Source organism: Metopolophium dirhodum, chromosome 5 (assembly GCF_019925205.1).
Source record: "Metopolophium dirhodum isolate CAU chromosome 5, ASM1992520v1, whole genome shotgun sequence".
In the NCBI taxonomy this organism is placed as follows: domain Eukaryota; kingdom Metazoa; phylum Arthropoda; class Insecta; order Hemiptera; family Aphididae; genus Metopolophium; species Metopolophium dirhodum.
In genome coordinates this window covers 29,347,639-29,375,440 of record NC_083564.1, presented here as the reverse complement: position 1 = coordinate 29,375,440, position 27,802 = coordinate 29,347,639, and the positions used below count along the sequence as shown (strand labels likewise).

The window sequence follows — 27,802 nt, the reverse complement described above, 5'->3', positions numbered from 1 at the left end:
GTGAGCGATTCATCCCCTAATCCCCCCCCCCTAATTACGCCCCTGCCACCACCACCGATGCAGTGTGTGGGGACCTTAACGCACCGTGAAATAAACACCGCTTATACCCGCGAGTCCGTTTATGTTCAATTCGAACTCTTCGAGATCTGTCGTCGATTTGAACATCTCGCGTTCCGAGAACATCTAAATCATAAATATTTATTATTTCTTGTTATTTTATATAGTAAATTGTTTATTGACGCTTACCAAACTACTATATTATCGTGATGCTGGTATGCTGCCGATATTGATAATATTATGTTCTCCTACCGGCTATATACGAATACGATCACATGAGTTTTTTGCTAACTTGTTTTAAAATTGATTATATTATTGGTCCTATTACAACGTCGAACACAGCTTATATTTTTTCGTGATACAATATACATAAATACGTTTAAGACAAGTTATTCAGATTATGTAGGTTGCCAGGTTGGTTAGGTGATTCGAATGTCGATAAATAGCTCAAACAAATATGATATTATTATTTTTACGTTTTAACATGTTTAATATATCTATTCATAAAAAATGAATGTTTGTCTGTGTGTCCATCCGTCTGTCCTCCTTTATGCATTCCTAAACATCTGGATCGCTTTTGATGACATTTTTCTTGTGTGTTTGAGTGATATTTGTGATGCTTTAGATTACATTATTTTTTTTTTTTTTTTAACGTACCATTTTTTTATTTTTAAAACGGAACGGTAGGACCGCAAAATTAATTAGTAAATCGTCAGTTTTTCTAATGCAAAATATAATACCCATAAAAATATTTGTGTTACAAATCTTGTGCGAAAAAAAAAAAATTTTGTTAAATATCCTTATCATAAAAAACAGTGATAAGAAATTGTATGATGCATTACAAAATTAAATTGATGGGTAACTGCCGAGGGGTGGAAATATAATTTTAAACAATGAAGTGAAAACGGGGTGCTCTCACTATGACCTTATTATGGAAAATAATTTATTATCCTATGTACATTGGACACTATATTTTATGGATTATTTTTAGAACACCACACAACTAATAATAATTATTGATATACATTTTAATCATATTTTATTATGATTTATTTTTTTTTTGTGAGTGTCATTAGTGGATTACTTCTCACCTCAAGTGTAGCCTGCTGTAATTTAACTCTAACCATATAAACTTATTGTGCCCCTAAGGTACAGATTGTTTATCTAAAATAAAAAAAAAAAATGATTTATTTTTATATATTATATATTTATATCATATTATATCATATGTTATTATATTTTTATATTATCTATCACATTTTAATTTATAACAAAATAAACATATTGTAAATACTACAAAAGTGTCTGTATAATAAATGAACATATAATATATTACTACAACTACACTATACAAGCAAAACTAATAAAATACGTCATAAACAAATACGAACTAGGACTATTTCATAAACCAAGTATCGATCGTACAATGAAGATAAAACACTTATTGGGACGGCACCTTAGAATGTTGGAGTATACTGATTAAAAAAATTCAACTATGACTATATATGTGGAGGATTAATAAATTATTACCCCAAATTTAGTCATCTCTGGTAAAATCTTTATACAGTATATTTAAAAAATAATGTAAATTAAATAAATTTAATATTGAAATTTGTGTTTTGGTCATTGTTTTTGACAAAAATGTATGATATCTAAAATAATACCAATAAACAATGGTCTGTACAAAATTTGCTCTTGGAAAATATGATAGAAATTTCCACAATAATTGACAATGTATTTATTCAAATAATGAATGTAAGTTATTAATAATTCAAAGTCAAAAAATAATTGGTATGCCATATATAATTCAGATAAAAAAATTGTTTACCTGAAAGAAGGTTATAATGGACCTTATGGGTTTCATGCTGAAGATATATCTATTATTGTGTTACAAAACAGAGTTTCATTTAATAATGGTGTTGCACCTGTTTGTATCGATTAGAATAGTAGATACAATGTAGTATTGTAGTCAATAGAAATAAATGAATGGTTGGTTTGTTGTATTATTTAAATACCTAATATAATTGTGAATTAATTACTGTACCTACCACTATCTACAATTGTCCAATTGTATGAAAAAAGTAAATACCGTGAGGTTCTTTGCTAAAATGTCCATTAATATATTGACATATTACTCATACAATACTTAAATACAAAAGGTGACAAGTGAATATAACTGCTCTGCTGTATTATACACATAATATAATATATTGTTTTACTATTCGTGTTAAAAATTGTTACACATAGGTAAAAAACTGTTTATACAAATATTCATTCAATTTACAATTGAAAGAAGATATTTTCATAATATTATACTGGACTTCTTTATGTGTGTTATACAGTCCACGAACCCATTGAATGTGGTACTTAACTTCTGTGGACACTGCAATTGAATTTTTCAGTTCTGGATCCCTGACACTCACTATTCCGGTTAAATAATAAGAATTAAAGTGTAAAAAGCATAATCCGGCACCGCTATCTTCTTTATGCACTTCTTGTCCTGAAACTAAATATATTTTCTACATTAGACACGAATTGATATTAATTAATAATCTTACGTCAGTTATTGGGTTATTTTATAAATAATACCTAACTTAATCATACGAATGTTATTGGGTAGTGGATACAATATAGATTCACCTTATTAATTACAAATTATGTACTGTTACTATGTAACAAAGAAATTATGTGATATAGTAGGTACCTGGTACCTATAACATGTGGTAGATGTAGTTTGAAACAATAATAATTAATGGACTGGTGTCTTCTACACGCATCCACACTGACCACATTCCATCAGTGGAATTTGTGATAAAATTAACTGTTAGTCGATAACTCAATGCATTTCAAATTATTATTAATTATTATTATTGGTCACATAATTGTGAATCAAAATCATATAGTGTGACTATCAAATCTCCAATGAATCACTCAATAAACAACTACTTCCAAAAACACTTTAAACTATAACTACATCAGCCACTTGGTACTGTCGTATACTATAGACAGTCATTAACATTATAATATACTACGATGAACACGTAGCACAATATAGCACAATATTATAATGATAAAGGTATAATATAGTTTATTTTAATGTAAGTCACTAACGTAGCGTAATATAAAACATTTAAATTTTTTCCAAAATATACTAAAATACAAAGCACAGGATAATTAATTCCAAAGAACCATACATGATGTGAGGTTACAATAAACATATACATATCCTTATACACACACGCACAACATGCAAGTACCTATGCAACGCATAAATATATTACTCTACGTCTCCACACCCTTTCGATGTTTAAAAGACGCTCTGCAAAACTACACAAATGGTCTACAACTGGAAGTACTAACGTTACACCGTTCACTATAAAATCATCGTGATAGTACCTATAGTAGAATAACCGTACATATATGCTTTAGACAATTGAACTATTGGAGTAAAATCATTAATTAACCTCGTATTATATAACAGAAACACGTACCTACTAACACATTAAGATATAGGTACAGCCTAGAAGCAGGGGTCGTCTGAATTTTCATCTCGGATAGACGCAGATAACTGCTTTCGACCACCGAATTTGGACGGATCATCAACCTCCTGTACACACTGTATCTTACGTGTTTCTCCACAATATCCTTTGCAAAAATTCTAACCAGTACTTTTCTACTACAATAGGTAAGGTCCAAAGTTAAAATTTCGATTTGGTGACAAAATACTTTGAAAAGCAGTAAGGCGTATCCGCGGACCTCAGTGAGGTATTATAATATTATGTTTGTTATGATTTAATAAATGTCTTTCCGACCATAATAACTGTGTTATAACTGTTATGCAGTCGTTTGAAATTTAAGCATTATAGATTTAACTGTCCGAGGTTATTACTGTTTATTTATTTCATACGGAGTAAACTCCATTTAATTATGTATTATGTGAGTCGATGACGATTTTTTTTAAAAAAAAAATTAATTTTACTAGGGTGCTCCGTGTGCATTACCAAAAACATAACCGGCACAATACTTATTAACAATCACTGTAATTAAATCACCTATATTATATAAATAATACTAAAAACCAACCTTTACTTGATTTTCATTGACTACCTTGTATTTACCATTCCAATCGATACAAACAGCCGCAGCATCATTATTAAAAGAAACTCTGTTTTGTAACACAATAATATTTATATTTTCAGCGTGAAACTCAGGAGGTCCATAATAACCTTCTTCTGAGTAAACAATTTCTACATATACATTGATTTAAATTATATTAAACATAGCATACAAATTATTTGTAGACTTTGAAATATTAATAACTTACATTCATTATTTGAGTAAAATCTTTGTCAATAATTGTAAAGTTTTTATCTTAATATTTTCCAACAGAAATTCTGTATAGACCGTTGATCATTGATATTCTCTTAGATAACATACATTTTTACCAAAAACAATGAGCCGCTAAAAATTATATTTATTTAATTTCCATTCTTTTTTAATGAAGGTTTATGATATTTTTGCTGTATAAAGATTTTACCAGAAATGACTATATTATGAGCAATTGTTCCTCCGCAAATCAAGTCATAATAATTATAATTGTTTTCATTTAATTGATATATTCCAAGATTCAAAGGTGCCGTTCCAATAAGTGCTTTTTACCCATTGTTTGTCAATACTTTGTTTATGATATATTATACTCTACTGCAATTTAAAATAATATCTGAGTATAAATATAAACCGTAATAGATCAACAAGGATAGAGTAAAATTTAATAAATTAGTTAAATATATATAAATTAGAAACTTATATTTATATGATAAAAATACAATTACAAGGATTGCAACTATATAGCTGTTTATTCCATACCTATTCCATCACACTGACAAAGTAATTCTAGTGGAGTACTTAAGTTTCTTCTTGTCCATTTGGTGTACTATATTATGTTGACTTATAATATGATGCTGTTGCTATTGTACCGGGCATCTATATATTTGAACAATTAGCATACTTACGATTAAGAGTACATATTTTAACATCTGAACCATCTGATAGTAGAAGTGGACATATTTCTATAAACATAAACAAATTATAACTAAGCATAACCGAAAATCGGACTCATAATATTTAAGCAAATAATTATTACAACATACAAATTGTTTCCGCCACAGAGCAAAGAAAAAGTAAAGCCGTGTATTGTTATTTATTATTAGTTAGGTACTAATTATTAGATAGAGAGGCAGCGATTAATTTCCTTCTCACCACACTACACTCGTCATCAATGTCCCGGGTATAAGTCAGCGGCCTATATCGGTCGCCGGCCGACTACACACATGCGATCACGCACGATCCATATTTTGTCTGAATATTATGTAAATTATTATCTTGTAAATTGTTACTTTTATTTGTAAGGTTATGTGATAAAACATTTTGTTATCGATCGAGCATCATCTGTATTCAACAACCGTGCGCACTTTTTTACAATATTACCTATATTATATTGTATTCAGCAAAAGAGTTTTTTTTTTATAATTATATATCAAATATTGTAGTGGGATTGAATAACCGGATTTTAGATAGAACTACTTTTGTCTATAGCTCTAATAACTAACTTGTATATACTCTGTACTATACATCTAAAATAGCTGATCATTTATTTTGTATTCTTTATTCCGTAGGATCTAATAACCTTATGTATAAATTATTATATGTATTAAATATTGTGTTTCGAATGTGCGTCAACATTTATTATACAAGCTGCAACAGGAAAACCTGACAAAAAAAAATACGTTTAAAAAATGCTTAAAGGTATTATGTTCTGAATTAATTTACTCAAAAAAATATTGATATTTTAAAAAATTCTCAAAAAAAAAACCACTTATTTAGATAAATGTTTTTAGTTTTTACCATCTAAATTGTTAAAAATTGGTTATTTTGAATTTTCCGTAAAAAATTTGTGTCAACATTTTAATGGAGCAATAAATGTATTGATTTTACAATTATGTGTGTTTATAATTTTAAATTAGGTTTTTATTTTTGTGTCTGTCATCACCGTTTGCGGCAGTAAAACTTCTTCGAAGTTTGAACTTAAATGGTTACACTTTACAGGCATTGTTAGTTTTCAATTATTTTGGGTTTTTTTTCTATAATTGTCAATAAATATTTATTTGTTGGATAAAAAATCGTGGAAATTTAATAGGTACAAGGCTCCTTATATATTGCTTAATTGGCAGTTGAAAAATATTAAAAATACATAGGCACAATATTTTTTTTGATAAGCATTTAGGATTGGAATTTTTACAAAATTTATCAAATTTAAAATTTAATAACTATTTTGTAGTTAAAAATGTATAAAATGTTTAACTTTTATAGCTAAGGATTGAAAATTTAAAACAAAGTTCCACGTAAATAGGTTATATAATATAAATTATTTTATTCACAATAATAATATCAACAAATATACTTAGTAATTCATAGGCTGACTGACCGTTTTCGCTCAGAATCGTTTTTCTTATACAATGATATTTTATCATTGAATTCAAATTTAACAGCATCCATTACAATGACCCACTTGTAACCTACTGTACAGCAGAGCGACATCCACTTACCACTTTTTTTTAGTTTTTTTCTATAAATGTCAATAAAATGTCAAAGCTACATATTAAGCTACTTTCCATTTACAATGTTTATCTTAATTCAATCACATACTATATTATTTTTATATATTTCAGCACAAGAACAAATTCAATTGTAACGTTTTGATTTGTCGTTATCGCCGAATAATTATTTTCTTTTCAGAATTTAGTATTTATAACAAAATTCTTTATTTAAAAAAAGAGATTATACAAAACAATAAAACATTATCTTTGGAATAATAATATCGATAGTCTCAAAACCATTTTACATAGAATACTCAGGCACACATATACACACATAATAATATAATAATACATAAAAATATATTATTGTAAATCAAAAATTAAATCTGAAAAAATTAAAAACAGCATTTATATACCTACTAAGTTTAATTTAAATTAACCAGTTTGAAAAATGTTGTCATCAAAATGACAGAGTATTTTTTTGATTAAATTACTGGTAGATCAATATTATATTGTAATATTGTATTCAAAACTCTTCACTTTAGGTAGCTACATTTACTAAATCTTTCGGGTATATTTAATATTTAAATATACCTAATGAATATTACACTAAAATAATGTCTTAAAAACATGATTTTTTATTTATTACTATATTGTTAAGATTAATATTACGTACAGAAAATTAAACATGAATATATTATTATATTAATATATTATCCAGGAAGACGTCACCACAGGAAGGTGACCTTCATTGCCAATGGTGAGCTGCAGACTGCAGAGATTAAACCTAATAGATTTAAAGAATGTAATCAATAAATGTTTACTCAATTATACATAAGTTATATAAATTTTCTAACATGTTGGTATACCAAAATATACTATATCTAATATCTATATTAAACACTGACAGTTTATGAAGAGCATTTGTTAATTTTTTACTTCATCAGATAACACTATGTAAGAGATAATAATACCAATGCAACTTTACAACACTATAGTGTTCTAGACACATAATGTCGGGTCATCTAAAAATGTAAGCTACTATCATATGATGCTGATATGTAGTCAGTTTTTTATTATGTACCTTAAGCTACATACGATCACGCCATGCTCGACAAAAGGTCAAACTACCTACGTAAATAGCTTGTAAAGATAAATGTATGATTTACTAACTTGTTTTAAAATTGATTACGTCTGTTGAAAATATAATTAATATTATATTTTAATGATAATGTTACGGGCGTCATCCGATTGCGTCCTATTTCAACCTTTTATACCTATTTACAGTATTTTGATTGCGTTCAAAAGTCGGATGGTTGAATGTTTTTTCAATAGGTACCTTTTTATGTTCTGGTTGCGGGCGGTGGTAAACTCTCTCGATTTTTAAAAATAGTAAACTCTCCAGATGGTAAACTTTACCGGGTCATCTTTATGTTTACCTGAAGGAAATGTGTAAGCTCTTCCGAGTTGTTTTAAATGTTTTTGCTACCCTGTGAATTGACTACACTGCAGAGACTGTGATTATCATTTTAAATTTTATATTATAAATACTATAATATTATAATATTATTACTCACAACAACATTGATTTTTATTATTATTATTATTTTTATATAATTTGCTTTTTTTGTGTAGTACAATATTATTCATAAGTATTATTTTACATTGTATGTTTTCTTAATAAACATTGTATTTTATTTCATTATAACTATTATCATTATTAGTAGTGGGTTTAATCACAAAAACTGAAAGTCCCATCTGTAAAAGAGGTATTTTTCACGTTTACTATAATACAAATATGTGATTATTATTGAATTATATATTCGATAGACAATTTAAACGTAATAAACTCGTTGGGTATAATTTATTATTGGTTACAGTGAACAATGCATCATTGAATTATTACCAAGGTGGCTTACTAAATATTTTTATACTATCCACTAAAAAATAATAATTATATAATAATATAAAAATTATTAAAATTGTTTTAGTATAAAAACCAATATTATGAGTAATTGTTTTCAATATTATTTAAATACTTGTATTTTATACTGAATACAAATGAAAGCATTTAAGTCTGGATTTGGATAGTGTTTTTTTTAGTAGTTTTATGAATAAATTGTTACTTTAATTTTCTTCTAAACGTAATTTCAACCTTACCGGGTATTATTAAGGTGGCTTAAATATGAGTGAACTTAACTTACTGTTAACATAACTGGCATCAGATTCACAAATCATATTGTCGGGTATTGTATAGTTTATGTATCAATAAAAAAAAAATTAAAAAAACATAAACAAAACTTTAATTTTTTTAAATAGCAATAATGACAGTGAATGGCCAACGACTGTTTCATGTATTTTTTGTCTTTACGTTTATAACACCTCTGATAAATGTTTCTTGTACCGATATCATATGATTTAATATTTTCCGATTTATTACTATATTTTTACAATTTAGTACTATGACGTATTCAAACCATACGGCGTAATGGATAGACTATTTAGCAACGTCAGTGTTTTGGATTATTTTTTCAGTATCTCATTTTATCTGTTAATAATGTAAAATAAAATATTATGATTAGAAAAGTATTGTGTAAGTATGTTCTTTAAAAGAAACGTAATAAATTTGTTAACAAATTTGTAAATTTTATTAATATATGAGTAATTATTGGTTAGAATGAAACGATATACCTATCGTTAAAATAAATAATTACCGAAGTAATTTATGTACTTAAAGTATATATATTAGTACAAGCTGATCCTGCGTGGCGTTGCCCATGAAAAATTAAATGCCTGAGGTTCTATTTTCCTAAACTTAGTTATACACAAATTTAACAGCATATTAACACTGTTATTGAGTTTTTTTTCATCATAGGTATTATATAAATTACAAGTCTAAAATTATATCAAATTATAATAACTATTTTATTTACCGGGTAATAAAATATAAAGACAGCCAAATATTATATCTGTGCTAGTTTCATGCGATATTATTTAATAGTGTACATTTGGAATGTACAGAGTGGGTTATTATTTGTTTTACAAATTATATATAATCATTTAATACTAAAAACGATTATGGATCAGGATCACCATACAAGAGTGTAATATAAAATATTTCCATAGTATACTTAAATATAAACACAGGATAATTAATTACGGCGAACCATACATGATGTGAGATGATCCAATATACATAAGCATATGCATTAGGTATATAGGTATATACATGCATTTCGTATACATACACAACACGTGGAACACATAAAGCGAATACCCTCACCATCGCCAAGTTCGATCGGACACTCTACAAAACGAAACAAATGCTCTACAAGCGGTCCTTACGTTGAACCGTACAATATAAAATCATAAAGGCATCATGATAGTATGATACCGTGACTGTAGGGCTATTTTTGTTATTATAAAATATTTTTATACCTGCCTAATCGTAGCAGATTAAGCGTGAGTAACAAAATTGTATAGGTGAACTATTTATATAAGACTATAATTTATTTTAAACACATTGAAAAATACCCAGTAATTATCATGAAACAATTAATATAAAATGCTAAAAACTATTCGAATTTAATATCACGTGTCAATTATAATATACCTATATATTATTTAGGTACTATGAAGTACCTAATATATTTAAATATTAAATAATTAATTGTATGAACTGTTAAAAATAAGTGAAAACCTATTTATACAAATATTGATATAAATTACAATTGAAATAAATTATTTTAATAATACCCGTTACGTAATGCTAACGTCGGGGACGCAATATCCCCCTCCGGTTCTCGATACCTCGAAAAAAAATAAAATAATAATACCCATCACCATAAACCTATTGGACTTAGTTATGTTTATTTTACAGTCCACGAATCCATTTATGTGGTACTTAACATCTGTAAATATAGTTATAGTTACTACCCCGGTTAAATAATAGTAATTAGAGTGCAAAATGCATAAGCCAGCACCACTATCTCCCTGACCCATTCATGTCCTGAAACAAAATATATTTTATAAAATAATAATACCTAAATTAGTCATACGACTATCATTGGGTAGGAGTACAAATGTACAATACACATTTAGCTTATTAATTACAAATTATGTATAAGTACTTTACTACAGTGATATATCGGTGGAATTTGTAATGAAAGTAACTGTTAGCCGATTACTCCGATTACTCCTCTCCGCTTCCACTGGTTAGGTCAGGTTAACGTTGTGCATGAGTCTAGCCAGTGAGGCAGCTGAACTGGAGACTTTTGGCGACCGTCTCTGTGTGTTTGGCAAATGCCGTGGCCTACGGCATGCCGTAAGCCTCTGGTCTAGAATGACACCCTGCAACTGTTTACTCACACCGATAACATGACCTCCCACCCACAGTCGAGGAGCGGTGCATTATGCCCGCCTTCTGGAATACATTAGTACAATAATACCTAAGTATACCGCTATGACATTGAAACATTTTACACAAATACAAAATTAAGTACCTATAATATATACAGATTTATATTACTAATGTCGTGTTTTCAAATTGTATGCATGTAATACTATTTTTATTTTTTTACCACATTATGATTAGTGCATTTTTACATTATTAATCGGTTTGTAAACATAACATTTGTTAACAGATTATTTTTATTAATAAATAACAGTAATGACTAACGTTTTCAAATCATCTAAGCATCCATATCTAGTTTACCCAATACCTTAGACATGTCCTTTGTACATAAAGTTATATAACTCTAAAACGAATACCTAATAATAGCTATGAACCAATGAATGTACAATTCAAAATAGGTAGATATATGCTAAAAATGGTAAAAAGACGTTTCGCCCCCGTCGTTTCGTCCCCGTCAAAAAAGTGAGTCCACGAACGTTTCGTCCCCGTCTATTATTAATATAGAACATTCGGCCCCCGGGAGTTATGTGATGTTATTTACCTACCCATACGACGTTTGGTCCCCGGTATTTTAAATCACTACATTTAAATGGTTTTTTTAATTTAAAATTTCAATTATTTTTAAAAAAACGTACAATTTCTTTATAATTTATATTAATATGTGGGGATGGCCTACCAACAACTTGTAATACAATTCCTAATTCCTGCTCTAAGCTAAAAACTTGTATTTATAATTTGAATATTGATGTTTAATTTATTCTCAGTTATTTCAACTATTGTCTTCATGTGATAAATTATCGATAATTTTAGTCTTTCAATACTGTACTCTTACCCTTTGGGGTTTTACATATATTTATTCATTTAATAAATATTATATTATTTTATTATTATTAAAACTAATAACTTTTCTCAAAATATTATTTTTGGGAATTTCCTAACATGTGAAATTACCAATTTTGTTTGAGTTGTACGGTGACAAAGACGACGACGACAACGACGATAATATAAGCTCCCGGGGGGCAAATGTCCTATCTTAATAATAGACGGGGACAAAACGTCCGTGGGCTCATTTTTTTTACGGTGACGAAACGGCGAGGGTGAAATGTCCGCGATTCGTTAAAAACTGTTTGAAATTAATATGTGTCAATTATATATTATAAAATGCTTAGGTAGGTACTATCAATGTATTATGACGTACGTATCTATTATGTTTAATTTAAATGAACAAATGTATCAACTGTTAAAAATTTCTTAACATAAGTGAAACACAACTTAAAACTTATTTATCCAATTCACCAAATAACCTAACCAGATATGCTATCCCCAATTTTTTATTTTAATAATTAATTAACTAATTTAATTTTGATTTATGGAATGTGTTCATTTGCCTAATAGACAGGACACTATTTTAATAAACATCGAGTAAAAATAATGGGCAAGTAGGTAATTTGAACTATTAAATGTTAGGTTTAAACAAGGTCCATTTCAATGGCCCCCCCACTTTCAAAATTTGAACTTCTGACCACGCCAAACGTTTGTGCATCGTTTGTGCAGAAATGTGCACCAGGTCCCGACGTTTGTGCTCAAAAACTCCCAGCGCTATCCAAAAAACAAAGTGAGGGTCCCCCTTTTTTGAAATTTTAAATATTTGTCATATTAATAAATGTTGTTTACGTACCTAATAGGTTTGATAGAATTTTAATATTGCCATGTAAACGTCTAGAAATAGTAGGGCAGTAGGTTCATAATATATTATATTTAAATATTGTATTATAATAATATTATGTTTTAAATATTCCTAGGTTATTTAAAAATTTAATACCAGCGTTTCTAAAATACAAATACAAAAATCTTAATTTAAAATATCTAAAAACATAACTACCGCTTATAAATTATAACCACAGGTTAGCAATACTAACTTAAAAATAAAAAGTTATAAATTAATATAATAATTGTTTAAGTCGTTTACAACCGAACGCAACTTAACCTAATAACTATTAGTTGTTACATCTTATAATACGTATTTTGGGTATAACATTTAATTTTACACTTTTAATTTAATTCTGAATTGAAAATGTATCCCTCATACAGTTTTTTACTGTTACTAATATAAACATTATTATTTATATGTAATATTATACCCACTCAGCACTCAATATTTTTATAATTGGCAAGAAAACATATATTTGCACCAATAAACACATTATCTTTCTTGAATTACTGTTAGAAGCAATCATAATAAAATATACAGCAAGTTTATAATTTAAGTTATTTTTTTTAAAAATATTAAAAATATTATCGATTTCTTGTGTTAAATTAACAAAATTGTTTTAATACTATTTAACAAACAAATCTGAATTCTTTCAGTACACACTATACCAGTGGTCGGCAACTGGCGGCCCGCTTTAAATTCTACGACAACGACATTTAATCGAATATTGTATCAAAAAAATCATATTGTTTAAAATATATAATTGAACGTTTCTATCAGTCATATTTTATAATGGTAGATATACCTTGACAGTTATCGATAAGATACCTAGAGTAGATACGACGAGTGTATTTGGATTATAATATTAATTTTCTATTCTGTTCAGTAAAGTAAAACGTTGCGTTTTTCAACTACTCGCCCCAATCCATTTAATATTGATTATGAAGATGTTGATGTTGAGCTTCAAATGGAAGTAATAGATTTGCAGTCACAAGATATCTTAAAAGACTCATTCAAAGCATCTCCTTTACTTTTTTCGTTGAACTTCCAGCATCATTTTCAAAAATTAAAAATATAGCTGCAAAATACTTCAGTATGTTTGGATCTACTTACGTGTGTGAACAGGCCTTTTCTCATATGAAAAAAATTAAAAATCCATACCGTTCACGTTTAATTAATGACCATCTCCACCATGTACTTCGAGCCAGCACAAGAAATTTTAATGTGGAAATTTAAAAAATAATAAACAATATCCAACAACAAAAATCAAATGAAGCCTAAAGCAGTTGTAATTTCCATACTTTTATATTATAATTATTATATTATTAAAAACTGTAATTTGTTATGCTCTATTATTTTAAAGTTTTAAAAAGTTATTTTTTTCTTTTTACCTTCTTCAAAAGGTTGTCGACCACTGCACTATACTATAATATTAATAACTATCAGGCACATCATTAGAACTTTTTTTCAGGGTGTTCTGAGTGGTTCAGATACATTTTGTACATGAACAATGCCACAACAGACTTTTTTTTCATAAGCTACAGTGATTACTTAGATAAATAATTTAATTTATTTTAACACAACATAGGTAGAGTAGCACTGCAAGTACTATGGTTTTAAATTTATATTCTAAGTTATAAATGGATATTATATAATATGAACTTTTGATTAATTAACAATGTTTAAATAATACTACCTATATGGCTATATAATGTTTTTTTCATATAAATAAGGAAATATTTTAACACAGACGTTTAACGACTACATTAACAATGAAGTACAATTTTGACAATTTTATTTTAAATATTACTACTGTTAATGTAAATTTTGAAAACAGTCAACAAATAATTAGTAATAACAATAGTTATGATTTATTAACATAATTTCAAATTAACTCTGTGAATACCTAATTTATCCAAAAGGTATTATTTGTTGACTATAATAAACAAAAAATCAAATAAATAAATATAAGTCTTGTAAATATATTATAACTTATAAGTGTAACATAAGTCGTAAATGTATCCATATATAATACACTATATATTATATTCTGTATTCTGGAACACAGTTGTTAAATTATTATTTAAATCTATAATCTATTAGAATGTAAGTTTAACAATTAATATAATACTTACTAGAAAAAAATACTTTTTAAGAGTATTCAAATACAGATACCTGTTTTGAAAAGTATGTAAAATACGCGTATTCAAGTGATTAAAAAGCATTTGAATACTTTTGCTCAAGTAGGTACTTAATGAGAATTTATCATAGCGCATATGAGTTCCAAAAATTGAACTTTAGAATTATAGTTTTTTTAAAAATACTTGAAATCCTAACTTCATCAATATTAGTCTTATCGACTTGAAGTCTTCAAGATTCAACGCAGCCAAGCCTTGAAATCAAATTTATATTCTCAAAAAAGTATCGACATTAAGATTGACAAAAGAAAATTTCCCGCCAAATTAATTTTAATTAAAACTAACATAACACATTTTTGAATTTATCATGGATTAAAAAACTAAAACACCCAACTAACTGTACCAACATTCCCTACTAATTATACGAATAGCGATAACAATATAAAAATTAATTTATGTAGGTATTCTATATAAAATATCTATTTCCATATTCAAATATTATTGAATAATTCAAAAAAACTTAGGAAACCAAAAAAAAATTTTGATTTACATTACAAAGTACAAACTAAAATGCCCAGATTCTTAACCAAAAAAAACTATTTAAAATATTTAATTCATTAATGATAAGGATTATTCGAGGGTACCCGATTGTCAATGTTTAAAAAATTTGGATAGAGTTTTAATCGTAAAAAAAAATTGAAGGAGGGTGTTGGCGCCCGCAGGCAAATGCATTTTAGGAAACCAAAAAAAAATTTTGAATGAATTTAACTGTATGATTACACATTACAAAGTACAAACTAAAATACCCAGAATCTTAAACAGAAAAAACTATTCAAAATATTTAGTTCATTAAGAATGATTATTCGTAGGGCACCAAGGTATCAATTTTCAAGTCAATACAAAATATTCAACTAGAGTTACATAACTAAAAAAAAAATTGAAGAAGGGTGTTGGCGCCCGCAGGCAAATGCATTTTAGAAAACAAAAAAAAATTTTGAATAAATTGAACTGTATGATTACACATTACAAAGTACAAACTAAAATGCCCAGATTCTTAAACAAAAAAAACTATTTAAAATATTTAATTCATTAATGATAAGGATTATTCAAGGGTACCCGATTGTCAATGTTTAAAAAATTTGGCTAGAGGGTAAATCATAAAAAAACAATTGAAGGAGGGTGTGGCGCCTGCAGGCAAATGCATTTTAGGAAACCAAAAAAAAATTTTAATAAATTTAACTGTATGATTATACGTTACAAACTTCAAACTAAAATGCCCAGAATCTTAAACAGAAAAAGATATTCAAAATATTTAATTCATTAATGATAAGGATTATTCAAGGGTACCCGATTGTCAATGTTTAAAAAAATTGGCTAGAGGTTAAATCATAAAAAAACAATTGAAGGAGGGTGTGGCGCCTGCAGGCAAATGCATTTTAGGAAACCAAAAAAAAATTTTGAAAAAATATAACTGTAGGAATACACATTACAAAGTACAAACTAAAATGCCCAGAATCTTAAACAGAAAAAACTATTTAAAATATTTATTTCATTAAACAAGGATTATTTAAGAGGTACTAGATTGTCAATGTTTAAAATATTTGGCTAGAGGTTGAATACTAAAAAAAAAATTCGAGGAGGGTGTTGGTGCCCGCAGGCAAATGCATTTTAGGAAACCAAAAAAAAATTTTAAATAAATTTAACTATATGATTACACATTACAAAGTACAAACTGAAATGCCCAGATTCTTAAACAAAAAAACTATTTAAAATATTTAATTCATTAATGATAAGGATTATTTAAGGGTACCCGATTGTCAATGTTTAAAAAATTTGGCTAGAGGTTAAATCATAAAAAAACAATTGAAGGAGGGTGTGGCGCCTGCAGGCAAATGCATTTTAGGAAACCAAAAAAAAATTTTGAATAAATTTAACTGTATGATTATACGTTACAAACTTCAAACTAAAATGCCCAGAATCTTAAACAGAAAAAGATATTCAAAATATTTAGTTCATTAAAGAATGATTATTTACAGGGCACCAAGTTATAAATTTTCACATCAATACAATATATTCAAGTAAAGTTACATTACAAAAAAAAAATTGAAGGAGGGTGTTGGCGCCGGCTTGTCAATGTTTAAAAAATCTAATTAGAAAGATCTAGATAGGAATTAAATAACAGAAAAAAATTCTCTGAAGACTTACAAATTTGAAAATATTCATATTAAAAATCAATTGAATTAAATTTATGAAAAAAAATCGCTAGGGGAACGTGGGCTACCGCAGGCAAACGCTTTTTAAGAAGCAGATAAAAAAATTTAAAAAAATCATATGGCACCAGGTTGTTAATGTTTTAAAAAAAGATATATATAAAAGAATCAAAAAAAGTTAAATATATAAAAAAATAAATTGAATGGGGAACGAGAGAGAACCTAGCCAGTCTCTTTTCAAATTATATATTTTGTACACAGGTACTCAGCGTACTCCCAGGTATAGCCGGTTAATCTTGAAAAATTTTTATACGAAAAAATCTACTAGAGTTCAATGAAGTGAAAAAAAAATTGTTTGAGAAATCTGGGTGAAATATCACTAAACAAAAGAATACGCTGGAAGCTAAATACTGCAATACATATTAACTACAATTCAAAAATTAGGTGTTGTTTACATTATAATAATGCGAACAGTTATTATGATCAGAGGTGTATCACGGTAATATAATATGTATTAGAAAATGTATAAAAATGAATGTAAATTATAAAGGATGCAAAGAAATTAAATGAGAAAAGGTCCTGCACGGACTCTACTATGTGATTGTAATTTATGAAGGACATAAAATGTTTAATTTAAAATAATATTGTGTTTGGTGGGTCTTCAGTCAATATTAAATTACAAACTATAAAGTCTAAATGCAAATAAAAACATAGTCAGCTATCTGTTTTAGTCTTTGTAAATATGTGCGGAAAAAAATTAGATTTAGTACAATGTAAAAAAATGTGGAAAGGAAACTCTGAGAATTTTTCAACAATAGGAAATTAAAACACAAAACCATATATTAAATTAAAACTATTGATTTTATACATTTTCTATTTACAAAAACTCATAAGTATTGAAAACCTTATAAAACCCTGATAAAATAATATTTTGTTATATTTTAAAATACATTTTATAATTTGTTGTGGTAAAAAAATCATTTTTTAATGTGGGCTGTATTTAAGTTTTTAATAACTATACTGGTACAACTCTTGCTGACAGTCTTTAAGACCGTGTTAAAAACTATGATAATTAGTTAACATCTAATTTCCTGCCCTATCCTAACCTAACCTAACCTAACCAAATTAATAATATTTAAATATTTTCTTTCATTGTTATGTTTACAATATCGAATACCTTGATAGTTAGTAGGAAAAGATCATCGCAAAGCTCACGACCGGTGATGGTAGTCGTCTATCATAACCATAGCTTCAACTAACCATAGATTTCCCTAACTAACCTTCTTATGACTTATTAGGACACTTTGAATAAAAAGATCCTGATTTGCAGGTTGCTGAACTTAAGTGTTTGATTATCAAGTTGATCCTTAGATTGTTGACACCTCAATCCATGCTATGGATGAAGCCCATAGATAATAAAGATATGTATAGTCCACGCCTATGTTAAATACATTTGAGGCCGCGTTCCCGCGGAAGGCAATTGAGACTCCTTTATATCGATAGTCGATACTCAATTGTGCCCCTCGAAGACCCCGCGGTAAAATCATCATAAGACCGCATAAGACCATTATGTTATATCTTTATTATCTATGATGGAGCCATATCCAGCTCACTCGTGTAAACAATTTGAAGCACATAATAGCGATCAACGAGTCTCTATTAACCTCTTCATGCACAACGGTATCATATGATACCACCAAATAAAAATAATTGTATTAAATAGTATATTATTTTTCTAATTTTCTCTTTTTTTTTTTCCTAGCCAAATATGAATCTCAGGGAAAAGGATATTTCGTTTTTCTTGGATTTTGATATGCCCAGTGATTCTGATGCCAGTTTCTGTGCTTCAGACGATGATGAAGACGATTTATTCTTTGAAAATAAAACTGTTGAAAATCCATCATCAGATGACAATATAGATGAATTATTGGTTACATCGGAACTAATCAATCAATTTCATAAAGAGATTGAAGAAGAATTAAGACTTCATGATGAAAATATTGCTTCTTCATCCCAGAATAAACCTGATGAAATCTTAATATCACCAACCAGTAAGTATATAATGTTTTAATAGTATAAGAAATAGTGACAATTTATTGAGCTATTTATTTTTATTCTTTAGGTACTCCTTCAACCAGACAAAAAATTAATATTGATGATAATTTGCCAAGTGAACCAGAAGCCAAGTCTACTACTAGTAATGTTTCACCATCAGGTAAAAATATAATGTAACATACATATTATAATTTATAGTAGGTAATCTATTGTAGTTGGAATACTTAGATGTTCTAATTGAAGAAATATATTTTGTTTTGTATTTCATTATTTTATCTATAGTTTTACTATTTACAAGTGGTGCATAATTTTGACTGTTTTTATCAAAAAAGTTTGTTTTGTTTTGTTTATGTTTAAATTTGTTATTATAATATTATATACTGTGGAACTGTGGTTAGAGGTAAAACACAATTTTTACTGATGTTCCTAATTGAAGAAATATATTTTGTTTTGTATTTCATTATTTTATCTATAGTTTTACTATTTACAAGTGGTGCATAATTTTGACTGTTTTTATCAAAAAAGTTTGTTTTGTTTTGTTTATGTTTAAATTTGTTATTATAATATTATATACTGTGGAACTGTGGTTAGAGGTAAAACACAATTTTTACTGATGTTCCTAATTGAAGAAATATATTTTGTTTTGTATTTTATTATTTTATCTATAGTCTTACTATTTACAAGTGGTGCATAATTTTGACTGTTTTTATCAAAAAAGTTTGTTTTGTTTTGTTTATATTTAAATTTGTTATTATAATATTATTATATACTGTGGAACTGTGGTTAGAGGTAATTCACAATTTTTACTAATGTTCCTAATTGAAGAAATATATTTTGTTTTGTCTTTCATTATTTTATGATCTATATTTTTATTATGCACAGATAATTCATACTTGTGATCAGTAAAAAACTATTCAGGTTTTGTATTTTTAAAATATTTCAACGGATTTTATATTTTAGAAAACTTAAGAAATGATAACTAATGTTATATTAGTTGTGTTTAAATGTTAAATATACAAGTTAATAATTCTTTTAAAAAAATATAAATAATTATTAAAAAAATTTATTTTTTTCTTTGAAATATTGCACCTAGGTATCATATGGATACCAACATGATAAAAAACGATTAAAAAATTTAAAAAATAAAAAAAAAATTTTTTATTATTTTTCCCAACATCTTAAAGCAACAAGCTGTATGATTCCGAATTTTAATAATTCATTTTTAAGAAAAAAAAATTTTGTGCATGATTTATCAGCATCTAAGCTCAGCCCACCTTCATATTATTCTCTATGCAAAAAGTAAATTTAAGACAAATTTGTAAATCAATGCACAGTCTCTCTATTGTACTAATATTTGTGAGTTCATTAATTTTCAGTATTTTGTATTATTAGATTGGGAAAACATAAGACAATATAATTTACACAAGACTGTGGCTAACCCAATAATACTTTGATAAAAGTATATGATATAAGTACCTTCTATATTTGAATTAATCGTTTTTTTTTCGGGTACTTTATTGGTGGATGGCACTTTAACTAAGGTCCCTCAACTTACTGAGGCAACCTTGAGGCATTTCCTTTTAGGAAATTAATTAAATCTTCAAACATAACTCTTAATTCAAGAGTTTGTAACTAATACAATCATAATATAATATGAGTATAGTACATCTCGTGATATTTTTTTATAATATTTACTGTTAGTGAAATATTAAGTTTGTATTTCTAATATACCTAATATATGTTATGATATTTATGGACGACACTTGCACCATGGCCCCTCGATATAGTAATGTGGCGACCTGGCACATCTCTTTTAGATAAATGATTAAATACTTAATCAAGCCTTCCAATTTACTAAACATTTATATTTTGTAGATAATTTGAAGAAAAATTTAAAATTGAAGAGAGACTATGTGAATTAACAAAATTTTTGGTATGAAATGTTTATTTGAACACCTGTTATAATGTATTATATTGAACTTAAGTTAATTTTTTATAATGTACTATAGTAAACATTTGAACATTTATTACAATATAATACGTATATTATACATAGATTTCAAGTATGATTTTTTTTAGTTTTTTTTTGTTGAAAGTTACCTTATTCATATACCTACCTACTACAATACAAGACACTTTATTTTTATATTTTGAAGCAATATATGTTTTGGATTATTTAGATCTCTATAAACTAAATTTCAGACCCATAGTTTAGTATTTAAAGTTTGTATGATCAAAATTGTGGAACCAAATTTTATAAGACTTTACTAGAATGTTGTAGTTAAATTAAACTATAATAAGTATGTGGAATAACAGTACCTAACCTTCTATGATAATTTGTTATGAATATAATATTTTAAGTAATAGCTCAAATTTAGCACTTTTACGGTACTTAATACATTTTCCTAATATTTTAACAGAAATTATGGAGCTAAAAATATAGAAATACCTATATTATGTCACGGTCCATAGTTCATAGTTTTGTTTCATTTATAATAATAATGCTTTTTAATATACTTTTTCATGAATTAATATTTATTACAGTTGGCTTTTATGATTTGTTTGAACTATTAGTACGTATTTTTTTTGGGAGATCCCTATTATTACAACACCGTTACCAATATGCGTTTTTTTTGGGTTAGTTAATATAATTGCATGTTTTCATGATTTCTTCGTATTTATGCTTATTTTCTTAAAATGTTTTTATATTTTCGGTTCATCCGTTACCTACCTACATACCTACCTACCAAGTGTGTAAATAAAGAATTTTTTTTGTAAACCAATTTGAATTATAATTTATTAATTTAAAAAAATTTTAATAAAAACGTTTTCATTCAGTATTTTTTTGAATTTTAAGTGCATATTTTTGAATATTTCAGTGCATATATTTTCCTATTTTTAGCGCATACATGCAAGCAAATATTTAACACTTTTTCATTGCATTAAATTCACAGCCCTGCTAATTACTTTTACTTCCAATCATAATACCTACCACAGTTAATGTTAAATGTCAAATTGTCAACAATCAACTGCTTCTTCAACTTGATAACACTAAGAGGATGTCAGATTTTTAGCGCACCATTTATTTCTCTGTCTGACCCAATCATTTTAGTGTTTTCTTAATCGTACATTTGGTATGCTACGCGTGGGTCAAAGATGGAAAACAAATAGTGCGCTGACATCCCAACCGGCAACAAGTTTACACGAGTGAGCTGGGTATGGCTCCATCATAGATAATAAAGATATGGATAGGACATAATGGTCTTATCAGCGGTTTTCGAGGGGAACAATAAATTGAGGCCAAATAAAGTATACTTATATCGAGTATCGACTTTCGACTATCAATATAAAGGAGCAAAAAATGCCTTCCCCTCCGGAAACGCGGCCTCAAATGTATTTAACATAGGCGTGGACTATCCATATCTTTATTATCTATGGGCTTCATTCATAGCATGCATTAAGGTATCAACAATCAAAGGATCAACTTGATAATCAAACACTTAAGTTCGGCAACCTGCAACTCAGGATCTTTTTATTCAAAGTGTCCTAATGAATCATAAGAAGGTTAGTTAGGTAAACCTATGGTTAGTTGAAGCCAAAGAGTCAATAGGGCCTTTGCAATTCAAGATCTTTTCCTACGTATTCGGCATTGTTAACATAACTAATCTACCTTTACACTTTTTCTTCCCCCATCTCTCACAGCTATATACAGGTTCAGCCACTCTCATTCCACACCTCCATATGATCGGTATTCTGTCTATCCATCTCTTCTTCAGTCTTCTCGTCCATCATTTCTCCCCTAAATTAACTTCTATAGCCACTCTCACTATCTCTTATCATACAGTGACCGAACCACCTAAACCTATTCTCTCTTGTTTTCACTACAATATGTACACTACCCTACACTACCTTTAATTAATTAATTTCTTATTCTATCCTCTTTTGTACCTTAACACCTTACTTATTATTCTCGTATTTGCTACTCTCACTCCACTTACCTACCCTAACCTTACATTTCTTTTTCATCTTTCCCTTTCATACACCAAACATTCTGAAATCCCGTTGACCCATTTCCTTATCTTCGCCATATCACACACTTCCTAATTCCTATTCACTCAGTCTCTAGTTACCTACAAGTTATCGTACTTGATTATCGGTGAAAATATTTAAATATCATTGAGCGAATTCCCTACTCGAAAAAATTGCTTAAAAAAATATCATACCTCACCAATTTTCTAATTTTGAACACGACTTTATTGATAGCCCGAATAGTGTTATACCAGTATAGTTACAATACAAATATTGACAATTTTTGGGCAATACATCCCCCGATCAATTAACTATAATATAAAAAAACCTACTGAGAAATAAGAAAATACATACCCCGTGACGGAATCAAAATCTGCTACGAATCTTCGAAACACTGAAACTTTCACACATTTCAATCTGCTTATGATATATTATTCCCAGTTTGAAAATGTTCACTGATGAATACCATTTCTGAAATAACACGCATCTTATGCAGTAAAATGTTCTACAATATTCTAATGACCTATGCGTTACAGTCTACAGATATTATATAAACCTACCAATAAATACCTAATATTATTTTTTATTACACAGAGTTTGTATTTTTAAATGTTGTATCAAGGATTTATTAGTTTTATTTTTATACCTAACAAAAATTACATTTATTCACAAGTCAGTTATCAACTAGAACTCGACTACGAGTAAGACAGCGTTTGGATTGTTCGGACTGGCGTATAATTTATTATTATTATACATTGCCCCTTTGGTAGGCAGTAGTAAACGTATATGCTTCTACGTTACTTAGTTAACAGATTTTCCGCGACAATAAATATTTAATTCAAGTCTAAAAAGTAAATGTAAGACCAAAATAATATAAAAAATTATATAAATTATATATAAATAATTAAAAAATTGATTAACACAACAATCGCTTAAAAATGAATTTAATTCAAATAATGAGATGAACCTTATTAGATCATTTAAATTTTCCAGAACAAGCCCCCAGTTGTTGGTCACATGCCAATTTTAACCATATACTAGACCACAAGTTTATAGACATTCTATAATGCATTCTGCTGCCGGTGGTCCTAGACACTGTTGGGGAAATTATATTTCTTTAGTAATTAAATTACGATACGAATTATAAGTTACGTAGGTAGTTGTCCAATACTCGACTACCAGAATTTAAATTAAAGAATGTGATATACCTAGGTAACCTATCGATCGATTCTAAAACAGAAACTTAACCTAGGTACAAATAATATCACAATATCAAATAGTGAAATGTGAAAATTTGAAGAAAATTTCCTATAGGTATATCCCGTAAAACCCCCAAAATAAAACGTACGTTTGAGGTGTTCTCTTAAAACCCAACTGTTTAATGCCCGTATCCTGTATGCATAGAAAATGTATGTTTCACATTTAACGAAAACTAAAACTATCGTGACGGAACTGAATTACGAAGAACGTATAAAACAAAAATAATCGTCACCAAGTGATAGGTATAATCTGCTATGTACTTACAAATCATATTAAATAACATTAATCATTATGTATTTTCTTAATTTGTTAGGTAGGTATAAAAACCTACCTTCCTACTTATAAAAGCATTGCCTAATCATTGATTTAAAATTTTAAAAATTATTCTACTATAACAATAAATTAACAGTTGTCGGCAAAGTATTATAATTTAAGGTATTTTTCATAATATCCTAATTTTTGTACACCTATAACAACTGGATTTTACTCTACGTCTACGTCTACGTCTAGCGGGTATATAAGTTTGTCTGACAATAAATATTTACATTAGGTCTACCGCGTCAACAGAGTAGTAGGACAAAACTTACGTAATTATTTATTCTTCCGGCGAAACGCGTTCCCTTTGAGTGTATAATATTGTCTAGTGTCAGAGCTGTGCGTCTCCGCCCAAGCAAAATGCAGCGCGCGTCTTCATATCTCCGATCCAAAAGTTCAGTCTGGAACTTGGAAGTATTGAGATTAATGACATTTATGAAAATAGGCACCTAGCTTAATAACCAGAATGGAACGAAATATGTGATTACGTATTGGAATCGCTGTTCGTCTCAAACGATTGTCATTTGCCATAGATTATTTATAATTATAACCTCACCGTCCCAATCATAGAAAATATATATATGGTCCTAACCGATGGATGATGGATATTTTTACATTATCTTCAAAAAAACATTTATTTGTTTCTACTAGACGCAAATGCGGTAAATTGAATTCAAATTTATAATATAGATAACGGTTTTATATTCTGAGTGAAACGATGAATGTATTGATTTTACAATGATGTGTGTTTTTTTTTTTATTTTTTTTTTTTTTATTTTTTTTTTTATTTTTTACGGTTAGGTAAATTAAATTAATTAAGTAGGTACTATATTAATATAGTCTATTAATTATTTTTTTACTATGCTTTTATTGTATTAAAATATACACAATGACTTATAACTTACGTTATTGGACCGGACATACAGCAACGTCGAGTTGAAACACCTGTCCATAAACACATTTTCATCAGCAAAATATAATATAAAATATAAAGTAAAGAAATGCATAAAGAAAAAACTGTATTTATTCATACAATTTTGAAATCAAAAATATTATAACAAGATAATGCTTTCTTGATAAATTAAAAATATTTGAAGATTTTATTTGTCATACGTTTACATGGCAATAGTAAAATTCTATTAAACCTATTAGGTACGTAAACAACATTTATTAATATGACAAATATTTAAAATTTCAAAAAAGGGGGACCCTCCGACCCTCGTGTTAATACCCCTCACTTTGTTTTTTGGATAGCGCAGGGAATTTTTGTGCACAAACGTCGGTACCTGGTGCACATTTCTGCACAAACGATGCACAAACGTTTGGCACCTTAAACATTTCAATTTTCCAAAAAGGGGTTGTATCGTTTCAATGCCCCCCCCCCACTTTTTTTTTTGGATAGCGCTGGGAGTTTTTGTGCACAAACGTCGGGACCTGGTGCACATTTCTGCACAAACGATGCACAAACGTTTGGCACATTCAAAAATCCAAATATTCAATATGTGGGGGCTACCGTTTCAATGGCCCCCCATTTTGTTTTAGGGATAGAGCTTTCAGTTTTTGTGCACAAACGATTGGACTTGGTGCAAATTTCTGCACAAACGATGCACAAACGTTTGGAGTGGTCAGAAGTTCAAATTTCGAAAGTGGGGGGGCCATTGAAATGGACCTGTTTAAACATTTACTTTTAGATTCTGAGTGAAACGATGAATGTATTGATTTTACAATGATGTGTGTTTTTTTTTTTATTTTTTTTTTTATTTTTGTGTCTGTGTACACGATAAGTAGTCGAAATAATGCTTCGATTTTCGACTTCAGTATCTTGTTCGATGGGAAAGTGAATATCGTTGGTGCATTGGGGAGGTCAAAATTTTAATTTCCCAGTAGTTTTCAAAAGCGATGTGAAAAACAAAAGAAAAATTAAGGAAAAACGGGAATTTTTACGCAAAATCGATTTTTAACAAAATCGATTTTGGTTATTGGTGTAACTCTAAAACAAATGACCGTAGATGCATGAAATTTTCACTGGTTGTTTATATTTGCATTTTCTATACACAATACAATTTTGAAAATAATTTGACTTTTTTTGAACTGTTTACGGACATTGTCAGTTTTCAGTTTTTTTAAATTTTTTTTCTATAAATATCAATAAAATTTTATTTGTTGGGTAAAAAAGCTTGAAAATTTAATAGAAGGCTCCTAGGTTATTGTTTCAAAGGCAGATGAAAAAAATTAAAAATCCTTAGTCACAGTTTTTTTTTATACACGTTTAAAGTTCAAATCTTGAAAAAATACGGAAAAATCACAAAATTTGCAAATTATTTTGAGTTAGAAATTCATAAAAAATTTTCTTTTTAAATCTAAGATTTTAAAATCTAATACAAGATTCCTCATAAGTTTGTCTAACTTTATCAAAAAAAAAATTTCTACAAGAAAGTCAAATTAAATTTTTATGAGCGTTTTAAATTCATATTTTTACAACATTAGATATTCACTCGATTTCTCATGTACCGATTTCCTTATTTTCTTGTAATTCAAAAACGAATAACTGTATACATGAAAATTTCACTGAATGTTTATATTAGCATTTCCTATACACCATACAATTTTGAAAATATTTTGACACTTTTTGAGCTGTTTACGGGCATTTTCAGTTTTCAATTTTTTTAGTTTTTTTTTCTATAAATATCAATAAAGTTTTATCTGTTGGGCCAAAAAGTGTAAAAATTTAATACAAGACTCCTGATATATTCTTACAATAGCAGTTGAAAAATATTGAAAATACATAGGCACAGTTTTTTTTTATAAGCATTTAAAGATCAAATTTGGACAGAATTTATCAAAATCTCGAAAATTATCAACCATTGTAATTAATAAATTATAAAATGTTCAGTTTTTATAGCTAAGGATTGAAAATTTAAAACAAGATTCCATGTAAATAGATAATTCGGTTACCAAAAAATCTAAAAAATACACAAGCACAGTTTATTTGTATAGTCATTTTAAGTTCAAATTTG

At 28.0% G+C, this 27,802-nt stretch overlaps 1 long non-coding RNA gene across 5 annotated transcripts; it reads right to left on the bottom strand.

Annotated features, from left to right (window-relative positions):
- Nucleotides 1-1,304: 1,304 nt before the first annotated feature.
- On the bottom strand, nt 1,305-8,993 carry LOC132945291 (uncharacterized). Of its 5 annotated transcripts, none has more exons than XR_009664533.1 (7): nt 8,858-8,987; nt 7,330-7,440; nt 4,924-5,126; nt 4,595-4,758; nt 4,382-4,518; nt 4,141-4,304; nt 1,305-2,563 (listed from the first exon to the last, which is right to left on the bottom strand). It is a non-coding gene; the product is annotated as an uncharacterized LOC132945291 (long non-coding RNA). The 5 variants fall into 5 exon arrangements; XR_009664534.1 differs by lacking the exon at nt 8,858-8,987 and adding an exon at nt 7,511-7,529; XR_009664532.1 differs by lacking the exon at nt 7,330-7,440 and having other exon boundaries at nt 1,306-2,563; nt 8,858-8,993.
- Nucleotides 8,994-27,802: the final 18,809 nt, after the last annotated feature.